The sequence below is a fragment of the Dama dama genome, chromosome 5, assembly GCF_033118175.1.
Source record: "Dama dama isolate Ldn47 chromosome 5, ASM3311817v1, whole genome shotgun sequence".
NCBI classification, from domain to species: Eukaryota; Metazoa; Chordata; class Mammalia; order Artiodactyla; family Cervidae; genus Dama; species Dama dama.
In genome coordinates this window covers 64710680-64730912 of record NC_083685.1, presented here as the reverse complement: position 1 = coordinate 64730912, position 20233 = coordinate 64710680, and the positions used below count along the sequence as shown (strand labels likewise).

The 20233-nt window shown below is 42.4% G+C and overlaps 1 protein-coding gene across 3 annotated transcripts in view; it reads left to right on the top strand.

The window, feature by feature from the left end:
- The first annotated feature begins 3955 nt into the window (after positions 1 to 3955).
- Positions 3956 to 20233, top strand: part of FBXW7 (F-box and WD repeat domain containing 7) — a 215993-nt gene continuing 199715 nt past the window's right edge. For 2 of the 3 annotated variants that reach the window (XM_061142505.1, XM_061142504.1), the window contains exon 1: positions 3956 to 4379. The gene's annotated coding sequence lies outside the window, so the exon portion shown is untranslated. The remainder of the gene's footprint in view (positions 4380 to 20233) is intronic. The other variant, XM_061142503.1, reaches the window with a different exon arrangement.

Sequence of the window (20233 nt, the reverse complement as noted above, 5' to 3'; positions counted from 1 at the left end):
TTGGGTATCTCAGTGATTAGGCATGAAAATGATAACACAGTTCACAAAAGAAATACAAATGGCCAGTTGATATATGAAAAGGTCCTCATTCGGCATCAGCAATCAGGGAAATGCAAGCTCAAACTCCCAGTAGACTGGCAAGGCAGAAGAGGACTGACTATCAATCGTGGTTGAGGGTTGGAGCCATGAGGTTCATATAATGCTGGTGTGAGTGTAACACTTTAGAAAACAGCTTGGAATCATTCATTCAAATTTAGAACACACATGACTACTCCCAGGTATATACCATACAGAAACTCAGATGTGATGGAATACATATGTAAGAAATATTTATAGCAGTATTTACAATAATTTCAAACTGGAAACAACCAGGTATTTGTCAACAATAGAATGGCTAAATAAATTATGCCATACTGCTATAATGGAACACCACAAAACTCAGCAATTAAAATGAACAAACTACAGTTATATGAACAACCCAAACAATGTATGATGGATTAAAAAAGATGTTGAGCAAAAGCTGTAATCAAAACAGGTTACATACTGTTGTTCCAAGAGAAAGGGCAAAACCAAATAATATGTTGTTTAGAGATATACATGCTTGTAATAAAACTACAGAGGAAAGCAAGGAAATGGCTATCACTAAAGTTAGAATAATAGTTACCTCAAAAAGGGAGGGAAAGGTATTCAGGAAGGTCACTGGGGTACTTCTGGGGTGCTGGAAATGTTCCATTTCTTGATCTGGTTGGTTACATGGAGGCTTCTTTTACAATTACTCATTTTACTGAGTAACTGCTTTATGCATTTTAAAGCATATTTCACAATCAAAGCACTAAAGGTAATTGAATATTGTAGATGGAATTTCTAGAAAGAAATACTGCTAGAGAATTTAGCTTATGAAATCTTTTACAGCAAAAACTACTGATGTGGGATAATGAAGCTGATAGTTTCTCATACGAGCTCACTTTCAAGTGTAGAAAAGAATCCTATACAAATATCCTTCTGTTATATTTTAACATACTATGCAGATCTTTGTTATAACTGATGAACCAGGGAAGGAACTCTGTTACCTAAAACTTCAGATTTCTTTTTTTGAATTTCGAATGAACCAGTTGTTTTCTTCTCTGGAGCCATAAGAAATGAAAGCACTGAAGAGATGCAGACCAAGTTTGCAATGTATGAGCTTCCTTTTCTGCAGCTGCCAGTTCCAGCTGTTTCCTCCAGTTAGCATACTGGGTGGTGAAGTGGGTGGGTCTTGCCTAGTAAGCTAGTGCAGCTGTAAACTGATCAGTAGTTGGCTGAGGGCTCTCCTCCCCGCTATTCTGCTCCTCAGCACCAAGGTTCTCTGGTGGAACCACTGACAAGGAAAACCAATCAGGCTGCTGAAAAGCTCCATGTGGTTGGTTTACACACTTCCCTGGAGGTGTCCTCTGCTGCGTTGCAGAGCTCTGATGTTTGCATTCTTTATAGCCAAAGTTAACAAAATCTGTGGTGCTAGGCTTTACAAAATCCCCTCAATCTGTGTATTTTATTCCTTCAATTTCCATCAAAAAATTAGGAAGAGGAGCAAAACCCAAAATGATTTACACATGTAGCCATGTGGGGCCATCACTTGCTGTTCAGATTCCTTGTGAGTCTTATTTGGAAGGATCTGGCAGGGACTGGTCATAAGAAGTCAAATCTAGGGTAACTTAAACATAGGAGAGTTAACCTGGCTCTTAGAACTTGGATGAACGGCAGATGGGCAAGGCTACTTTATCAGTCTCTTCTTGCTTTGGCAATATCCGTCCCCACCCCTCCCCCTCCCCCCATTACTTTTTCTGCAGCATTTTAATAAAAATGAGCCCGTGTATTTTACCCAGTTACAAGGTTCCTTGATGTATTTGCATATGGTGGTGGCAGCAGGGGCAGAAACTCTGACCTCCTCACATCTTATATAAAAACCTGCCCCTTATCCCCTGAGGTAGAAAGATCTGTAATAGTCACTATCGCTGCTTCCGGAAGAGGTAAGGCGCGCCACAGTCCAGAGACCCAACTGTGGAATCTGCTTCCTTTCGTCCCTGCTTTTATCTCCTTCTCACACTATTCATCAGGACAGGTGCAAGACAGATTTCTGAGGATTCTGAAATCGTTTTATCTTAAAATGTCCTGTCCTAGGGAACTACACTGTCAACTTCATGAGTTTTTACTTGAATTTACTTTCCAGGATAACACCTGTAGGAAAACCAGTATAAATAGTAATAATATTTATTTTAGAAAGGAAATAGCCTTTGAGTCAGACCTGAAACACAGGCCAAAATTTCTTGATTACAGTAATGGACACTGATTAACAACTAATACCAGCTCTCCAAAGTTCCAAGCCACAAACATGAAAGATTCCTAAAAGGGAGGCAGTACTAAATTCTCCTCCTGAAACGTCAAAAATCCTTCCAAAATCCCTGGGAGGACGGCTCCCTTCCTTCGTCCCAACAATTCGCCTCCTTTTTCACTAAAGACTTAGGTTGGGATTCCTCACTTCAGCCGCAGCCCCATTTCCTTGGGGTGGAGAGGGGTAAGAGCAATGTGTTACAACTCGTATCTTTACAATGCTACGCAGTTTACAAAGCGCTTGGACTTCCGTCAAACTCCTCTGAGTTCCGCGAGTGAGGGAGCCATTCATTCATTCATCAAACATTTGCTCTGCCTGACCACGCGTCACCGGGCGCTGATGTCGCTCCACACCAGGGGAAGGGTGGGGCGCTCGCGCCCTCCAGCAGGTGCGGCGGATCAAGATGTAAGATAACTTCTCGAGCAGCTGGGCTTTCCCAAGGCCCGTTTGGGGCCAAATGCCTCACCTTCGGGTGGTGCGCGCCCGAGCATGGCCGCGCGGCCTGGGCCTCCTCCTTACTCCCCAAGGAGCAGTCACCACCTGCTCTGAAGGAAACCGCTACAGAGCAAGCTCTCTCCACCGCCCTCGGGTCAGGGGTAAGCTCAGGCGGCAGCTTAGGCTCCACGCGGCTCCTCCCCTTCCTCTCTTCTGTTCTGACGCGGCCGTAGAGGCGGCGGCAGCGACACCGAGTCCGCGGCCCGAGGCGCACCCACCCGCTCGCGGAGCCCGACTTCCTCTTCCCTTGGAGCGTCATCAGAGCGCGCCAGAGGCGCCTAGGGCGGGGTGATCGGAAAGGTGAAAAAAGACTAGGGGAGTGAGCCTCCGAGCGGAGAGAAAAGGGAGGGCGGGTGGGGGGAGCGGTTGCTAGGTGACTTGCGTCATTGTTGCGCGCCGTTTTCCTCCCGCCCCTCTCTCTGGAGTGAGGCGAGAGCCCCGCACTGAGCGAGGGAGACAGCGAGCTGAGCTCCGGGCGCTACCGCCACCGCCGCCGCCGCGAGCGTGAGAGCCAGGGAGCATCTGAGAGATCCAGCGCCCGTGCACCGGCCGCCGCCAGGACCTCTGCCCTGACCTGGGCCGGCGGGAGCCGCGGCCACCTCTCTTCTCCCCCCCTCACCTTCCCGGCCGGCAGCCGCGGCTGCACACGCCGGAGCCGGAGCCGGAGCCGGTGGCTGGGGGGCAGGGAGGTGGCTACCTCGGGCCGGGACTAGTCCGCTGCTCGGCGGGGAGAGGACGCTGAGGAGGGGCCGGAGCTTCTGTTGGTCCCGGGGCGCGGAGCGAGGGACCCCCAAGGTGGAGGGAGGGGGTCCCAGCCGCAGCGACACATGCGGGAGCCGGGAGCGGGGGCGGCGCCGAGCGGAGCCGGCCGGGTCCCCCACCTCGCCGCCGCCTCGGCCACCCGCCCGGGGCCGTAGCATCTCGCCGCGGAGTGCATGAGCCGGGGCTCCACGCCGGGCAGACGCCCCCCGGCCGGGGGGGCGGGGACCCCAATGTGAAGCGGCGGCCGGGGCGGCGGGGACAGCGGGACCGGCACCGCCGTCCTTCCCTTCCCTCCCCCGCCCCTCTGCCCCCTTGGGGGGGTCTCCGTTCTCGGCCCGTCGCCGGCCCCCCGGCTCCTCGGCAGGACTCCGGTAGGAGTTCTTAGAGCCCCCTCCCCGCCCCAGCCCCGAGGGCGGCGGGGCCGGGGGGGACCGGGGGGCCGGCCGCAGCCTCCGCCCAGAAGAAACTTTGTAAGACAAAAATCCGGAGCCTCCCAAACGGGACTGTCGGGGAGAAGTGGCCCGGGACGGGCAGAAGACCCAGCCTGAAGAGACCCAGGAAGAGGAAAGGAGGAGGTAAGCGGGGCCGCCGCCGCCGCCTCTGCTCCGGCCGCGCGGAAGAGACCCGGGTGGCCGCCCGGCTTGGCGATCCCAGCCCCGCTTCTTGCTCAGCGACGTGCCGGGGCTGCCGCCTCGGTCCCGAAGAGGGCAGGAAGCAGCCCGGTTTCTCAGCGCCGCCGGTTCTTCTCTAAAGTGTGAGTTCCCCGGGAAAGGGAGTGGCGGGGCGGGGGGGGGGGGGGGTGTTTAGAAAGGGGGAGGATGCTGGGGCGTCCTCTGGAGTTGGGCCAATGTTTTCCAGGAGTGTTGGGAGTGTGTAGATGAGAGGGGTACCTTGGTCCTCGCTACCAGGAGAGGCATCCGGCAGCCCTGTGTTTTGTGACCTTTAGCGCTGGGTACGTGGGGTACACACAGGTTTCTCTTCGAGGAGTTCTGTCTTTCTTCAGAGTGAACACTTACACCTTTCTGGTCAGTAATTGGCAAAAGGAAATTGAGGAAGCCCGAGTCTATGTGCGCACAAAGGACATCTCTGTAATATCTCTTTTCCCGGTACACCGTGTGGGAAACTGCGCTGTAGTTTTTGGCCCTGGGCAACTCATTTGGGTTCCCAAGTGGGAACCTCTGACTCTGTGAACTCCTGAAAGTAAAACTTTTTTTTGGTCAGTCTTCTTTGAGAGATTTCATTTCAGGAGCAACTGGTATAGGAGTTATTTTTTTACCTTCTCATTTCCTGGGTGTAATTCCTGTGTATCCGGAGGACACTAACAGATTGCAGTTATTCAGGAAATTCTGAGTTCTTATGAATCGCAACTGATTTGGGGAGAGAATTTAGTACTTTAACCAGTTTATGAAAGCTACTAAATTTTTTCCTTAAGTGCTTTTTTTTTTTTTTTTAGTAGCATATGTCCTACTTGATGACTTCAAGCTTTGCTTATTTACCTAATGTTTCTCTATACAGTGAGGAGAACCTTCTGATGTTTAATTCTTTGAAGAAGAATGTTCTTCCTCTTATTTTAAAAGTGAAATCTGTAAAATCTTTTATTTGTAATTTAGGTATCCTCTCCGTGTGCCAGATTAAGGTGCAGGAAAGTAATTAACATTTCATATATTTGTACAGACCATAAGCATATGGTGGAATTCTATTTAACAGAACATAGGCAGTACTAAGAATTAGGGCCCCTGCAGACAGCTGTGTGAGCTCAGACTCTCTGAAGCGACTGCTGAGAGAAGCTTAGCGGGAATGAATGTAGAAACTTTGTGGGAATGCGGTTATCTATGCTCTTTTCATTCAGGATCTTGTTTAAAACTTTCTCAAAACACTTTTCATCCTGAATTGTTTCTCTTTTGAAGAAATGAATTCTACAAGTTTATTAGCCCCTGAACTATGTAACAGTTCGTTTATTTCTCCCAAACCTGTCTCAAGTTTCAAGACACATCCCAAATTTGTGTTTTGAGAATTGCTACAACAAGTTGGAGTTCGTCTTTTCCTGGTTTTGTAGATGTTGATTGTTTCTCTTTACCATAATCTTTCCTGACTTTTTGTCTGTCTTAGAATAATTTTTTCCATCCTCATCATCACTTTGCCCTCCTCTGGAACTTCTCCAGGTGTTTTGTTTCTCTTTGTATGCCTTGTTCTTGTTATGCTTTTGTTAGAAGTCTTATATTCTCTTTTGAATAGATACTGACATCAAAATATTGAGCAGAGTATGTAATATTAGATGTGGAGTCAAAACCGAAGGTCTGTATATCTGTTATTTTGTGACCTTGAGGAAGTCATGTATTCCATACTTTACAAAGTTAGGAGGAAGAGGAATCTAGTTTTGCATAGGCTCTTTTTGGTGGGGAGGAAAGGAGGACAGCAACAAGCTAATTTGAGCGTAGATTATGCTCCATCAAAGTTGTTTACAGCTTTAAGACTTATACTGTTTCGACTATACGTTGGTTAAAAATCATGGTATGCATATTTGAGCAGCAAAGAAACAGCAAAGTATTTGGGGGCCCCTGCCTTTGAGATGCGTTTGTGTCTGGGTGGCAGAGGCAGCGAAACACAAATTGCACAGAATCACAGGAAAGGGAGAATGGACTAGTTTTCATCTGTGACTGCTGTGTTGGCTGCTGTTGGTACCAGTTTCATTAGAGAAATACTGGTGTTGGACCATACAAAACTTACTGGAGTATCTCAGTCAGGGGAAGGTGTTTTTTTGTTTTTTGGAAGAAAAGAGCAAGTGGAGATAAAGTGTTTAGAACTCTTGAAACTGGAGGGTGTGAGGGACAGATGTAATTAGGAAGTTAACTTATGGGAATACAGCGGGAATTTGTTGAGTAGACTTAGGGTCAGTTTGTGTGGATACATGTTTACAGCCTGAAGAAGGAATTGAGAGAAGTGTTTTTTTAGAGGGTAATTTTAGACCATTGAGGATAAATTGTATTTTGGGCCAAGAGGCATTGTACCTGGATTAGGATTTTGGTGTTCTAGGGAACTAACATTTTTATACCACAGTTAACTGAAGGGCTATAACAGATGCAGGAGTGAAAAAGAAGATGCTCCCAGTATGTTAGTGTGGTACTAGTGGTTTCTTATGGAGAAGGAAATGGCAACCCACTCCAGTATTCTTGCCTGGAGAATCCCAGAGACAGGGGAGCCTGGTGGACTGTCGTCTGCCGGGTCGCACAGGGTCGGACACTATTGAAGCAACTTAGCAGCAGCAGCAGTGGTTTCTTAAAAAGAGTAATTAAAAAATGGGGCAATGGACTTTGTTTTGGACATCAAATTTTAGGGTTAAACTTGGATACTGATTCAGTTTCAAAACAGTAAAATGATGAGGGATATGCTGAAAACTGGGAGTCATTATTAAGTACTATGGTTTCTCTATAGTGTTTATGGAGAGAATGAGCCAAAAAATGGGTACATTTACTTGGGAGGAGGAGAATTTGTTAAAGTTAGCAAAGATAGAGGAAGAACAAAGAATGGATGAGACTGAAAGTGAATGAGAGTTGAAATTGAAAAGGAAGGAATGACCTTTAAACATGGCCACCAGTTCAGTCTTAGGGCATATGATTATCTTTGAAATAGCTAACAAGCTTTTTGTAGGCTATATAGGTCCTTTGAGATTACGTTCAGAAGAATATATAAAATTTCAGTTTTAAGGAACTTGTACAAGAAGGGACAGATCTGTTTCATCAAACTCATCTTTTTAAAAGTTTGCCTTTCATTATTATCCTAAGTTTGGTCTTTAACATGACGAAGTGGGGCTAAAAATAGCTGGCAGAGAAGGCTACTTCCCCTGCTGCAGTTGGTGCGTGTCTTTGTGTCCCATACAATGGAGGGGATATCCCTGTGTTGGCACAGCATGCTGAAAATGCCTTAAAAACCTTTCTATTAAAAAACAAGCAAAAACCAATTTGGCACTTAAAAGAATTTAGACATCTTCGAAGCATTTATAGACAGTGGAAGACTGATCTTTAAGAAATTAAAAATATTTAAAATTTTTGTGGTGAAACTTGCATATAGGGTGTTCTCTAACAAGGGCTTTCCAGGTGATGCAATAGTAGAGAATCCACCTGCCAATGCAGGAGATGCAGTGTGATCCCTGGGTCAGGAAGATCCCTTGGAGAAGGAAATGGCAACCCACTCCAGTTTTCTTGCTTGGGAAATGCCATGGACAGAGGAGCCTGGTGGGCTACAGTCTGTGGGGCCTCATAAGAGTTGGACATGACTGACCAGAGCACAGTATCATCAGCATCTAACAAGGATTAAGGATTATGAGGTAGGAAATACATATTTCACACTTTTCTGCGTTCCTTAGTTTGAATTCACCTTCTTAGTAGTTTCTTTGGCCTCTTCCTCAGAGCAGTAATTGAAATGGCCATAGCTATTTAGACAGGGAGCTAGATCGAAGGTAGTCTAGGACTTGGAATATATGCCATGTGTGCCTTCTCTTCTCACCCTCTATTTTCCACATTTTTTCTGCAGGTGAAACCATGTTTTGATGAACTTTAAAGGGCCTTTTTGGGTTGACTTGATCTACTAGTAAAGACAATGGGGAAGATGGGGCTCATAGTAGGGAATGATCACCTCGTGTGCTCTGCCTTAGCAACTTTGGGACTCATTTGGGATGAATGAAAGAGTCGTGTGTGTGTGTGTGTTTAAACACTGGATGATCCCAAAGCCCACATGTAGTTAGCAGGCGCCCAGTTCGTGTACTTGAAGGTGGTGCTTGGAGAAATCTTGTGTTTCCTCCAGCATCTCATTGTGCAGAGGAGGGGTTGGCAAACTTTTTTCTTTGTGAAGGGCCAATTAGTAAATAGTTTAGATTTTGGGAACCATATGGTCTCTGTTGCAAAGATTCAGTTCTGCTGTTGACATGTGAACGCAGCCACAGACAATACGTAAGTGAATGTGTGTGACTGTGTTCTAATAAAGCCGTATACATAAAAACAAAGTGGACTGGGTTTGACTGGTAGTTTACGGATCCCTGGTATAAAACACTGCCAGGTCCACTCACATGCAGTGTGAGCTTCCTTCCACTACAAAGCTGGGACTGGCTATTTTAGCTGGTCTCTGTTTTCTAAATGAGATATATATCTTTGAGGCTGTCTTAAAATGGTTCTGCACAGTCTTCTGTTCAAAGGTCCTTTTGCCTCCATAGTGATGAAAAACTATGGACTGAGGAGCAGAGGCAATGCCATCTGTAAAGGGATGCAGCTAAAAAGTAGGGACTGCTTGGATTTCTCTTTCAAAGATACCATAGCATATAAGATACCATATGGTGATATATTGGCTGTGTATCAGGGCCAGAAGCATCTCTGAAGTATCTTTGAAGAAACTTGTGAGTATAATTTTGAAAGGTTCTGAAAATAAGCTGTAGAGCATTTACTTTAGATATAAAATTAGAATTGTTCATGGTTTGTTTGAATCAGGTGAAAGTACTAGTCAAACCTTAAGATCATTAAAGTTTGATCCTTCTGTTTCTTAAAGCTTTGGTGATCTTTTGCAGTGTCCATCAGTGGGTAGAATTACTGACTCCACAATTTTTGTTAATTTCAAGTTAATACTTGAAAATACTTGATCTTAACAGATCACTTACATCATTTAATTGTGTACTTTAAAAAGTTTTGCTGTGTTCTTAAGGGTAAATGTAACATGGTTTAATAGATTCCCAACAAATAAATTGCAAATGTGTTGTTTAGAAAGGACAGTTCATTTTGTTCAATGTTACATCATAGCTAATATCAAAACTTTTGTTTCATTTGTTAATATTGGATGGTGGTATATTTTTACCCTGGTTTCATAGGACTTATTTATCTCAGGCAGGGGAAGGGATTATTCTTGCAGTAGTGACCACTTTTTGGTTTCAAACCTGCTTTTACTTTACATAATGTTTCTACATATAATTGATAACTTCGGTTCCTCTTCCTTTAAAAAAAGGAGTCTGACAATTTTACACAGCCTGACAATTTTAGTATACCTTTTAGAAAGAAGGTCACTTTAAAGTTGCTTTCTCGTTCATTAGGAGATGATTGTTTCTTTGCTCTTTTTAAAAGTCTTCCTTTTATTTCAAGTTTAAGGATTAGTGGCAGTTTAAAAGACACAAGATGTCTGTCTCCTATCTGCAAATACTCCAAATAGAAATATTCTATATTGGTGACACTTTCAGTGGACTAGGGAAAAGAGAGGTGTATAATTTTTTTTTTTAATTACTTGTAGCTGAATTGTCATTACCAACAGATGAGTAAAGTTGTTTCCAAATAATGGACTCCTGCTGTTAAACATTTCTACTTTGTGTCTTTCCCTCACCAGGTGTCAAGCCAGTCTGTCTGATTCCTTAGTGTAGTAGATTTTTGCTACTTTCTTGTGATAACCTCATTGATACTGTCTCACTGATCCCTTCCACAACAGGTTTAGAGTGTTTTCTAAATCTGCTTGACATTTTCTGAACACTATGGGATATATATTTTCTAATAATTACACTTTTACACACATGTATAGTTAGTAGTTCTTCCTAGTCTATCTTCAGAATTGTGAAATATTTGAGGGAATATCTGTGCTTGATCTGGATATTGAGTGACAGAACGTATAGCAGTTTTTCTAACATGTTCCCTTAAAAAGTTTTGAGTAACAATTGATTTCTCTAAAACTGTAAGCTAATAGAAGAAAATATGTGTTGTATTATCCTGCAATGCAGGTGGTTGAAAAGTAATGAATAAAAATGCACAAGAGACGTTATTGCTTCGTATCTTGTTTTTTGCTCTCTTTCCCCATTCACCTAAGGAGTAGATTGTAGCTCAGTCAGGTATTGTGCAGTTTCTGTTGCTTTGCTGTTTCGCCTCTGCCCTTTTTTTACAGCTGAAGGTTAGCTACTGGAAATCTGGTGGCTTTAGGCAGGAGGTTGCATGAGCTGTGTGTATGTCTGTGTGCACACGAGTCATGCTAGATGCTCCTTCATGGCTGCTGTGGAATTTAGGAACTGTTAAAAAGATAGTGGTGCAAAGTATTTTTAATATCACTTGGGCTTTCTTCTGAGAGGTTCACCATAGGACAATATACTGAACCCATCAACATATGTTAGGCTAGATGTGAAGTGTCAAAACAAATTGCTGGTTTGTTTTTGAAAGAAAGTATGTATCTTAGTGAGACTTGTAGGACGGCGTGCTTTTCAGGGCAGTGTAGTGGGTAGTAATAGACCTTTGCACATCTCTAGGTCTGAGGAGGACTTGCCCCACTAATGTTGTTGTTTAGTCACTCAGTCATGTTCGACTCTTTGCAACCCCATGAACTGCAGCATGCTGGTCCTCCTTTCTTTCATCATCTCCCGGAGTTTGCTCAAACTCACGTCCCTTGAGTCGGTGATGCCATCCAACCATCTCATCCTCTCTCATCCCATTCTCCTCCCGCCTTCAATCTTTCCCAGCATCAGGGTCTTTTCCAATGAGTCAGCTCTTTGCATCAGGTGGCCAAAGTATTAGAGCTTTAGCATCAGTCCTTCCAATGAATATTCAGGGTTGATTTCCTCTTGGATTGAGTGGCTTGATCTTCTTGCAGTCCAAGGGATTCTCAAGAGTCTTTTCCAGCACCACTTATAGTGGTGGGCAGTTTAGAACTGTCTAATGGTGGAAACTATTATACATACTTGGAACAAGCAACGTGTTGCTAATTTGTTTCTCATTTCTCTCATAAAATACACTGATGCTCTGGAGGCAGAAGCCCCATTAGTTAGGCAATACTTCTCTTGCCTTTGTGGCCTAGGACAAGCTACTTAGCCTTTAACTATTGGCTCCATCACCTGTTGATGGGACATATCTTACACAGGGTTGTTAGGATTAAATGAGATAATGTAAAATGTATGTGAAGCTCTTCCAGTGCCTGGCATATAGATGACCCATGACTATTAACTTATTATGGTAAAGATCTTTTAAAGTATAACATAGACAGAAGGGTAATGTCAGGCTTTATATTGCCCAACACTTAAATTCAGCCTTGAGCTTAACAAATTATATTGAAGTAATTCTGCAGTGTTTTCAAAAGCCTCTGAAACAGTGTATGATTCATTAACATTTTTATTTAAAAAAATCTTAAAGAAATGGCAGAATTGCTGTGCTTATTATTTATAGAAAAGAAAGACTTATTTAAACATAATTAGAACTTGAATTTACCCCTAAAGACCTCAATAGTGCTTAGATTAGAAAGGACTCTTTTTTGAATAATTTATTGATTATCTCTGAAAGTAACTATGGTTTAAATTGTCCATTTAGTAGTAGCAGTATGTAATTGTGTTAATGGCAACCCACTCCAGTATTCTTGCCTGGAGAATCCCATGGACAGAGAAGCCTGGCGGGCTACAGTCCACGGGGTCGCTAAGAGTCGGACATGACTGAGTGACTTCACTTCACTTTTCAGTTGTGTTATCAAGCCATTTAACTGTCCATCTCTTAACACTTGAGAATAAAAAACTTTGAAAAAATCATGAAGTTTAATAAGTTTTATTTGTGTGAGTACATCTCAAACTAAAATGGAAGGAATTTTATTTAGGTGATTTTCTTTTACTAAATTTTTAACTTTCTCCTTTTTCTAAAATGATGAGAGGGAGGAAGGGATATTCCCTTTTCATGCTTAATATTTACTAAATGCAGGATCAGTTTTCAGAGATAACTTTTCCTTCAAGCTTGGCATATCACTGTTCTATTGGCCAGTTCAAGAAATAAATGCTTCTTGATAGTTTTTTTGTATTTGGAAAGTATTTCTATTTTGAGAACAGTTTGCCTATGTCTTCATAGTTTGTTTATTTAATTGAACTGTATGTTTAAGAGAAGTATGAAAAAAATCCGAAGGCAGAAAGAAAAGATTGAGATATATTTCTTAGCACTGTTTTTCTTGCCAACTCTTGTCCTCATTCTTATGCAGAAATTAGATTGACTTATATATTAGTGGATCTCTGGTTAAGTAATTTAACGAATATTTCAGTTTTTAAACAAATTCAGTCTTTTAAATATTTTTCTTTGGTGCTTGCAATTGGAGTTTTAATTCTGGAGTTATGCTTCTTTCCATTTTAGAGATTTTCAGAAAGGATTATGGTTATGAATAGGTTACTGGGTAGGTGGGAGAAGAGCACAGTCTTTCTAGTGAGTTTAATTTCTTCCTGTTTATTTATTATGTCTGCAATACCAGAGGCTATATAAATAAATACGTGGGTCATCAGCTTTTTTTCGCGTGATTGGTGGTCTCTTCATTGACTGTGTGACTTTGATAATATAACCTTTGGAATGCAGCTGTAATAAGTGGGGAACATTTTTTTCTACCTGAATATTACACAGGTAGGCTTGTTTTTGTTAGAGAAATATGGAAATGGTAACTCACTATATTAGAAATTTAGTGTAGGAAACAAATGATTCCCAAGTTTTGGTAAAGGCCTGTTAGTAGGAGAGGAGAGAGAGATGGGATGTACAGAGGAGGGGAGAGACACAGCGAAGGAGGGAACGAAGCAGCAGATTGGGGAGAATGGCTCGGGAAGTTTTGAGGTCAGCCTTAGTCAGAGCTCACACCCTGTTATTTCTTTGGGTTGTGGACCTGGGGTGTTACCACTTGTTGTCTACCACCCTTTGAAATGTTGATTACGTGATTGACTCTAGTTCCTAGCTTTTCAACATCTGGATTCTTTAAGCCATTGAAGTTTTAATCTATGTGGGATAATCTGTGTATTCTAGGGTGGGAAAATTTCCATAGTACCTGCTAGAGGAGGGGGCAGACATACAGTTTTTGAGTATGTTGGAGTTTCTTTTTTGTCTTGTTTCATTGTTTTTCCTCATGGGCCACGTTCCCCTCATTGGCTGCATTTCCCTAGCTTTGCCCAAGAAGGGTGTTTGTAATTCTGTATGTGTGACAGAGTAGGTCATAGCTAGGCCTTGGCGTTAACAGACCCAGGTTCCAGCTGTGCTGCTTTGTGACCTTGGGCAAGTTATTTATTCAGTATATGAACCTGTAAAACTGAGGTGATGATAGTAGTGCCTCTCTCTTAGAGGTTGAGAGGGTTGAGATAATGGATCACAGTGTCTGGCTCAGAGTTAGTGCTCAATAAATGGTAATTATTGCAAGAGTAGTAAATATTACACTATTATTGTTATTTTTGTGTTGCTGAAGGCCTTTGTGACCTTTGTTTTTGAATATGTCACTACTTTGAATACTGCTTTTACTCAGCAGCGATGTTAATTGAACACTTACCGTGCTAGGCATTGATCTAGTGAACAGAACATTGTAATCCCTGCCCGCTTGAGACTTACATTCTGGTTGAAGGGTGCAGAATACATGAAAGCAAAGCAGATGACCTGTGTCTCATCCTGTGAAACTTGGTGTTTGACCTCCTATGTCTGAGTCTCCACTGACCAGCCCTACGAGTCCGCCTGCGGGTCTTTGGCGTTGTTGCTGTGCTTGAGAGGGTTTGTGGCAGGAGCGCCCTGACGGCATGTCACTAGTCTCACTGCTCTCCAGCTGCCGCGCGGTCTTCGTTTGAAGGCAGGCTTTTTACTCATTTTTTCCTTGGCTTGCTGCTTACATTGGCTGTCACACAGCCTTCCTTTCAGGCCCCGCACTTCTGCTCCACATTATTTACAGAAGTGTTACTCCTCCCCAGCTTATCATACTTTGCTCATCCATTTCATTTCAAAGGGGGGATACTGGAAACCTCTTTTAAGAAGTATTCTCTGACTAACTAGTGATCTATGCTTTCCTCCTGAAAGTTGCTCAGTTGTGTCCGACTCTTTGCGACCCCATGGACAGTCCATGGAATTCCCCAGGCCAGAATACTGGAGTGGGTAAGCCTTTCCCTTCTGCAGGGGATCTTCCCAACCCAGGGATTGAAACCAGGTCTCCTGCACGGCAGGCAGATTCTTTACCAGCTGAGCCACAAGGGAAGCCACAAAGGAGCTTTCCTCCTGCTCTTTTTTAATTTCTCATGTTCTGTGTGTTAACGGAGGTATTTTACTTGGTATTCTCTGTCTTAAAATACTTTTTTTTTTTTTTAAATACTTTTCTTATATCTTCAATTAAATTGTAAGCCTTTTTCGGTCAGGGACCACTTTTCTTTTCTGAACCTTGGCTTCCTCACTTGAAAATAAGTTGATACCTACCTCACAGGATGTTGTGAGATTTCAGAGAGATAATGTGTTGAAAAGGTCCTGAGCCAAATCCTTAATAAATGTAGTTTTGTTTTCTTTGAACCAGTCCAGTTCCTAAAGTTGGTACTGGGCATACATATAGTCAGTGCTTAAAATATACTTGTTAATTTGTCCTGAGTTGAGGTTGAGTCTTTTTATTTAACTTAACACTTGTGTGGATTGTGTTGTAATACATGAACCGTGAACTTGTAGATGTTCAAGCTGGTTTTAGAAAAGGTAGAGGAACCAGAGATCAAATTGCCAACATTCACTGGATCATCGAAAAAGCAAGAGAGTTCCAGAAAAACATCTATTTCTGCTTTATTGACTATGCCAAAGCCTTAGACTGTGTGGATTACAATAAACTGTGGAAAATTCTGAAAGAGATGGGAATACCAGACCATGTGACCTACCTCTTGAGAAATCTGTATGCAGGTCAGGAAGCAACAGTTAAAACTGGACATGGAACAACAGACTGGTTCCCAGTAGGAAAAGGAGTCCGTCAAGGCTGTATATTGTCACCCTGCTTATTTCACTTATATGCAGAGTACATCATGGGAAATGCTGGGCTGGATGAAGCACAAGCTGGAATCAAGATTGCCGGGAGAAATATCAATAACCTCAGATATGCAGATGACACCACCCTTCTGGCAGAAAGTGAAGAGGAACTAAAAAGCCTCTTGATGAAAGTGAAGGAAAGTGAAAAAGTTGGCTTAAAGCTCAACATTGGGAAAACTAAGATCATGGCATCTGGTCCCATCACTTCATGGGAAATGGATGGGGAGACAGTGGAAGCAGTGTCAGACTTTTATTTTTTTGGGCTCCAAAATCACTGCAGATGGTGACTGCAGCCATGAAATTAAAAGACGCTTACTCCTTGGAAGGAAAGTTATGACCAACCTAGATAGCATATTAAAAAGCAGAGACATTACTTTGCCAACACAGGTCTATCTAGTCAAGGCTATGGTTTTTCCATTAATCATGTATGAATGTGAGAGTTGGACTGTGAAGAAAGCTGAGCGCTGAAAATTTGATGCTTTTGAACTGTGGTGTTGGAGAAGACTCCTGAGAGTCCCTTGGACTGCAAGGAGATCCAACCAGTCCATCCTGAAGGAGATCAGTCCTGGGTGTTCATTGGAAGGACTGATGCTGAAGCTGAAACTCCAATACTTTGGCCACCTCATGCGAAGAGTTGACTCATGGGAAAAGACCCTGATGCTGGGAGGGATTGGGGGCAGGAGGAGAAGGGGATGACAGAGGATGAGATAGCTGGATGGCATTACCGACTGGATGGACATGAGTTTGAGTAAACTCCGGGAGTTGGTGATGGACAGGGAGGCCTGGCATGCTGCAATTCATGGGGTCGCAAAGAGTCAGACACGACTGAGCTGAACTGAACTGTGTGGATTATTACAGTTTTTACTTTTGGATAATATTCAAAATATTTTCAAGTATCAGATGAAAAAGGCTGAAACATGAATAAGAGACAACAAAACAGTGCTTATAGTAGGGGCTGAAGCTGTACTGTGGGGTTCCGTGCAGGCTGGTTGTGTGATTTTTGGCAAGTTTTTTAACCCTTGGCTTCAGTTTCTTTATTTGTAAGATGGGGAAAATAAAAACTACCTCTGATACTATTATATGTGTAGTTGATACTGTGTTGTTAGGTTAAATGAGATAATCAATGAGAAGCATAGAACACTGCCTACCACATAGTGGTACCCTCAGGGAACATTTCAGAGAAGGCAGTGGCACCCCACTCCAGTACTCTTGCCTGGAAAATCCCATGGACGGAGGAGCCTGGTGGGCTGCAGTCCATGGGGTCGCGAAGAGTCGGACATGACTGAGCGACTTCACTTTCACTTTGCACTTTTATGTGTTGGAGAAGGAAATGGCCACCCACTCCAGTGTTCTTGCCTGGAGAATCCCAGGGATGGGGTCGCACAGAGTTGGACACGACTGAAGTGACTTAGCAGTTAGCAGGGAACATTTGGCAATATCCAGAGATGTGTTTGATGATCACAAGTCAGGGATGAGTGTGTGTGAGGGTACTACTGGTATCTAGTGGGTAGAGGCCAGGTGTAATCATTGTATAGGACAGCACCCTGCAACTAAGGATTACCTGGTCCAAAAGGTCAGTGGTGCCAACGTTGGGAAATCTTGCTTTATCATTAAGCAGTTTCTCATTGGTTATTATCTTTGTAGTAAAAGGTACTTTGCTAGTTAGATTCTGTATAAATACTGACTTCCTTCACTTATAACTAAAAACTGATATTGTGTGCAGTGTATATATTTATGCATTTTTTTGGTGAGTGTGTACACGTGTATATACTTTTATGTATGTCTCTGTGTCTTGCTATTTTCTCTGCCTGGAGTATTATTTTCCTTTCATCTGTGAAATACTTATCTAAGACTTAACTACCATCTCCTCTAGGAAACCTGTCCTGGTTGTGTGATCAGATGTTTTTTCTTCTGGTTACCCATGGTATCTATGTGGCTTTTATAGCGCTTAACATAGTTATTTCTGTTTTTCTCTTTTACTGCTTGGTCAGTTCTTTGAGGACAAGGGTTCTTTTCTTCCTCATTTTTCAATAAGTATCTTCTCCCCCTAAATGCCTAACATTGGCTGCCACGTGTGTGCTCAGTCACTCAGTTGTGTCTGACTTTGCAACCCCATGGACTGCAGCACGCCAGCCTTCCCTGTCCTTCACTATCTCCTGGAGTTTGCTCAAACTCATGTCTATTGAGTTGGTGATGCCATCCAACAATCTCATCCTCTGTCATCCCCTTCTCCCCCTGCCTTCAATCTTTCCTAGCATCAGTGTCTTTTCTGATGAGTTAGCTCTGGCCAAAGTATTGGAGCTTCAGCCTCAGCATCAGTCCTTCCAATGAATATCCAGGACTGATCTCCTTTAGGATGGACTGGTTGGATCTCCTTGCAGTCCAAGGGACTCTTAAGAGTCTTCTCCAACACCACAGTTCAAAAGCATCAATTCTTCTGTCCTCGTCCTTCTTTATGGTATAGCTCTCACATCCATCTGGGGTTCCCTGGTGGCTCAAATGGTAAAGAATCTGTCTGCAACGCAGGAGACCTGTGTTCAATTCCTGGGTTGGGCAGATCCCCTGGAGAAGGAAACGGCAACCCATTCAAGTATTCTTGCCTGGAAAATTCCATGAACAGGGGAGCCCGGCAGGCTATAGTCCATGGGATTGCAAAGAGTCAGACACGACTGAGCAACTAACTTTCTCACAATCATACGTGACTACTGAAAAAAACCATAGCTTTGACTGCATGGACCTTTGTCAGCAAAGTACTATCTCTGCTTTTTAATATGCTGTCTAAGTTTGTCGTAACTTTTCTTCCAAGGAGCAAATGTCTTTTAATTTCATGGCTGCAGTCACCATCTGCAGTGATTTTTGAGCCCAAGAAAACAACCCGTCACTGTTTCCATTGTTTTCCCCTCTATTTGCCATGAAGTGATGGGACTGGGTTCCATGATCTTCATTTTTTGAATGCTGAGTTTTAAGCCAGCTTTTTCACTCTTTCATCTTCATCAAGAGGCTCTTTAGTACCTCTTCACTTTCTGCTATAAGGGTGGTGTCATCTGCATTTCTAGGTTGTTGATATTCCTCCCAGCAAACTTGATCCCAACTTGTGCTTCATCCAGCCCAGCATTTCTCATGATGTACTCCGCATATAAGTTAAATAAGCAGGGTGACAATATACATCCTTGAGGTACACCTTTCCCAATTTGGAACCAGTTTGTTGTTCCATGTCGGGTTGTAATTGTTGCTTCTTGACCTGCATTCAGGTTTCATGGGAGACAGGTATGGTAGTCTGGTATTCCTATCTCTTTAAGAATTTTCCACAGCTTGTTGTGATCCACAGTCAAAGGCTTTAGCGTAGTCAATGAAGCAGAAGTAGATGTTTTTCTGGAATTCTCTTTTTCTATGATCCAATGGATATTGGCAATTTATACAGCCTAGTAGGTGTATATTAAGTTAAGAAATGAATGAAAGAGAGAAAAATAAACTGGAAAGATTTTTTAATAGGCTCTACATGAAAAGAGTATTATTTTGTCATCTTTGTTTTTTTATTCTATTTAAGTTTAGTTGGCTTACAACGTTGTGTTAATTTCTGCTGTGCAGCAAAGTGATTCATTTATGCATGTGTGTATATATTTATTTTTTCATATTCTTTTCCATTATGGTTTATCAAAGGATATTGAATATATTTCCCTGTGCTGTACAGTAGGACCTTATTATTTTTCTGTTCTGTATATAATAGTTTACATCTACCAACACCAAGCTTTCAGTCCATCCCCACTCCCCCCCCCCCAACAAGTCTGATATCTATGAGTCTGTTTCTCTTTTGTAGATAAGTTCATTTATGTCATGTTTTAGATTCCATATATAAGTGATAGCATGTGGTATTTATCTTTCTGTTGACAGTCATTGTTTTGATTATCATTGTTCCATAAGGTGTGCTATATATCAGGCACTGTGCTAAGGATTTTTACTGCTATTTAAATTTATTCCTCACAACAGTCCCTACGCATGGGTAGTAATAAGCCAGTTTCATGGCAGAAGAAACAGCTTCACAAAATTTTCTAAGAACATATAGCTAGCAATTTGAACTTGCAGACCTGGGTTTCAAATCCAGATCCATCAACTCTGTGGTCTCCGCTTTTAATTACTGTGCTGCTGCCTTCTAAGTTTCAGTGGAGGAGTAACTGGTAGTAGAGGTAGGAGGTGAAAATAATGGAATTTCATCCTGTACAGATGTTAGAAGGAAGAAGCCTAATAGACTCATGGAGAAGCAATTCCCAGGTTTATGTTCCTTATACAAAATAATTACGAAATTTAAACCTGTGATTTAAGCAGCTTGCCTTAACCTGCATCTTTTATTAAGTTTAATTTTCCTCTTGGTATCACCATCAGGACAGGTGTCTTAGATACATCTTTAGCAGTAGAAGAAATCAATATAGGTAAAATCTAAAAAGATCATGGAGTAAGTAAAGTGATTTTTAGTTTTTTTCTATGTGTAAAATGTGTTTTGTAGTTAAGAGTTAAATCTTTTGAAAGAGATTCTTGCTTAGGGGATGAGCCTCAAAATTATGTTGTTTAGGACTTGAAAACTTATGATTTAGTATGCTTGGAAGGTATAGCAGGTAATTTGAGAATCAACACTTCTAATCTCTAACATATAAATTATTTAAGTTGATAGATATCTAGTTTATTTTTATGTGATTTCTTAAAGTTTTCATTTCCTGAGATAGTGTTTGTTATTAAAAAAAAATTCCTTTTTCCTTCTCATACTATGTACAGGACTATTCCTTACCCAGTTAGTTTATTTAGAGGTATTTTACATTTAATCAGTATAGTGAGAACACAGTCTTGACATCTG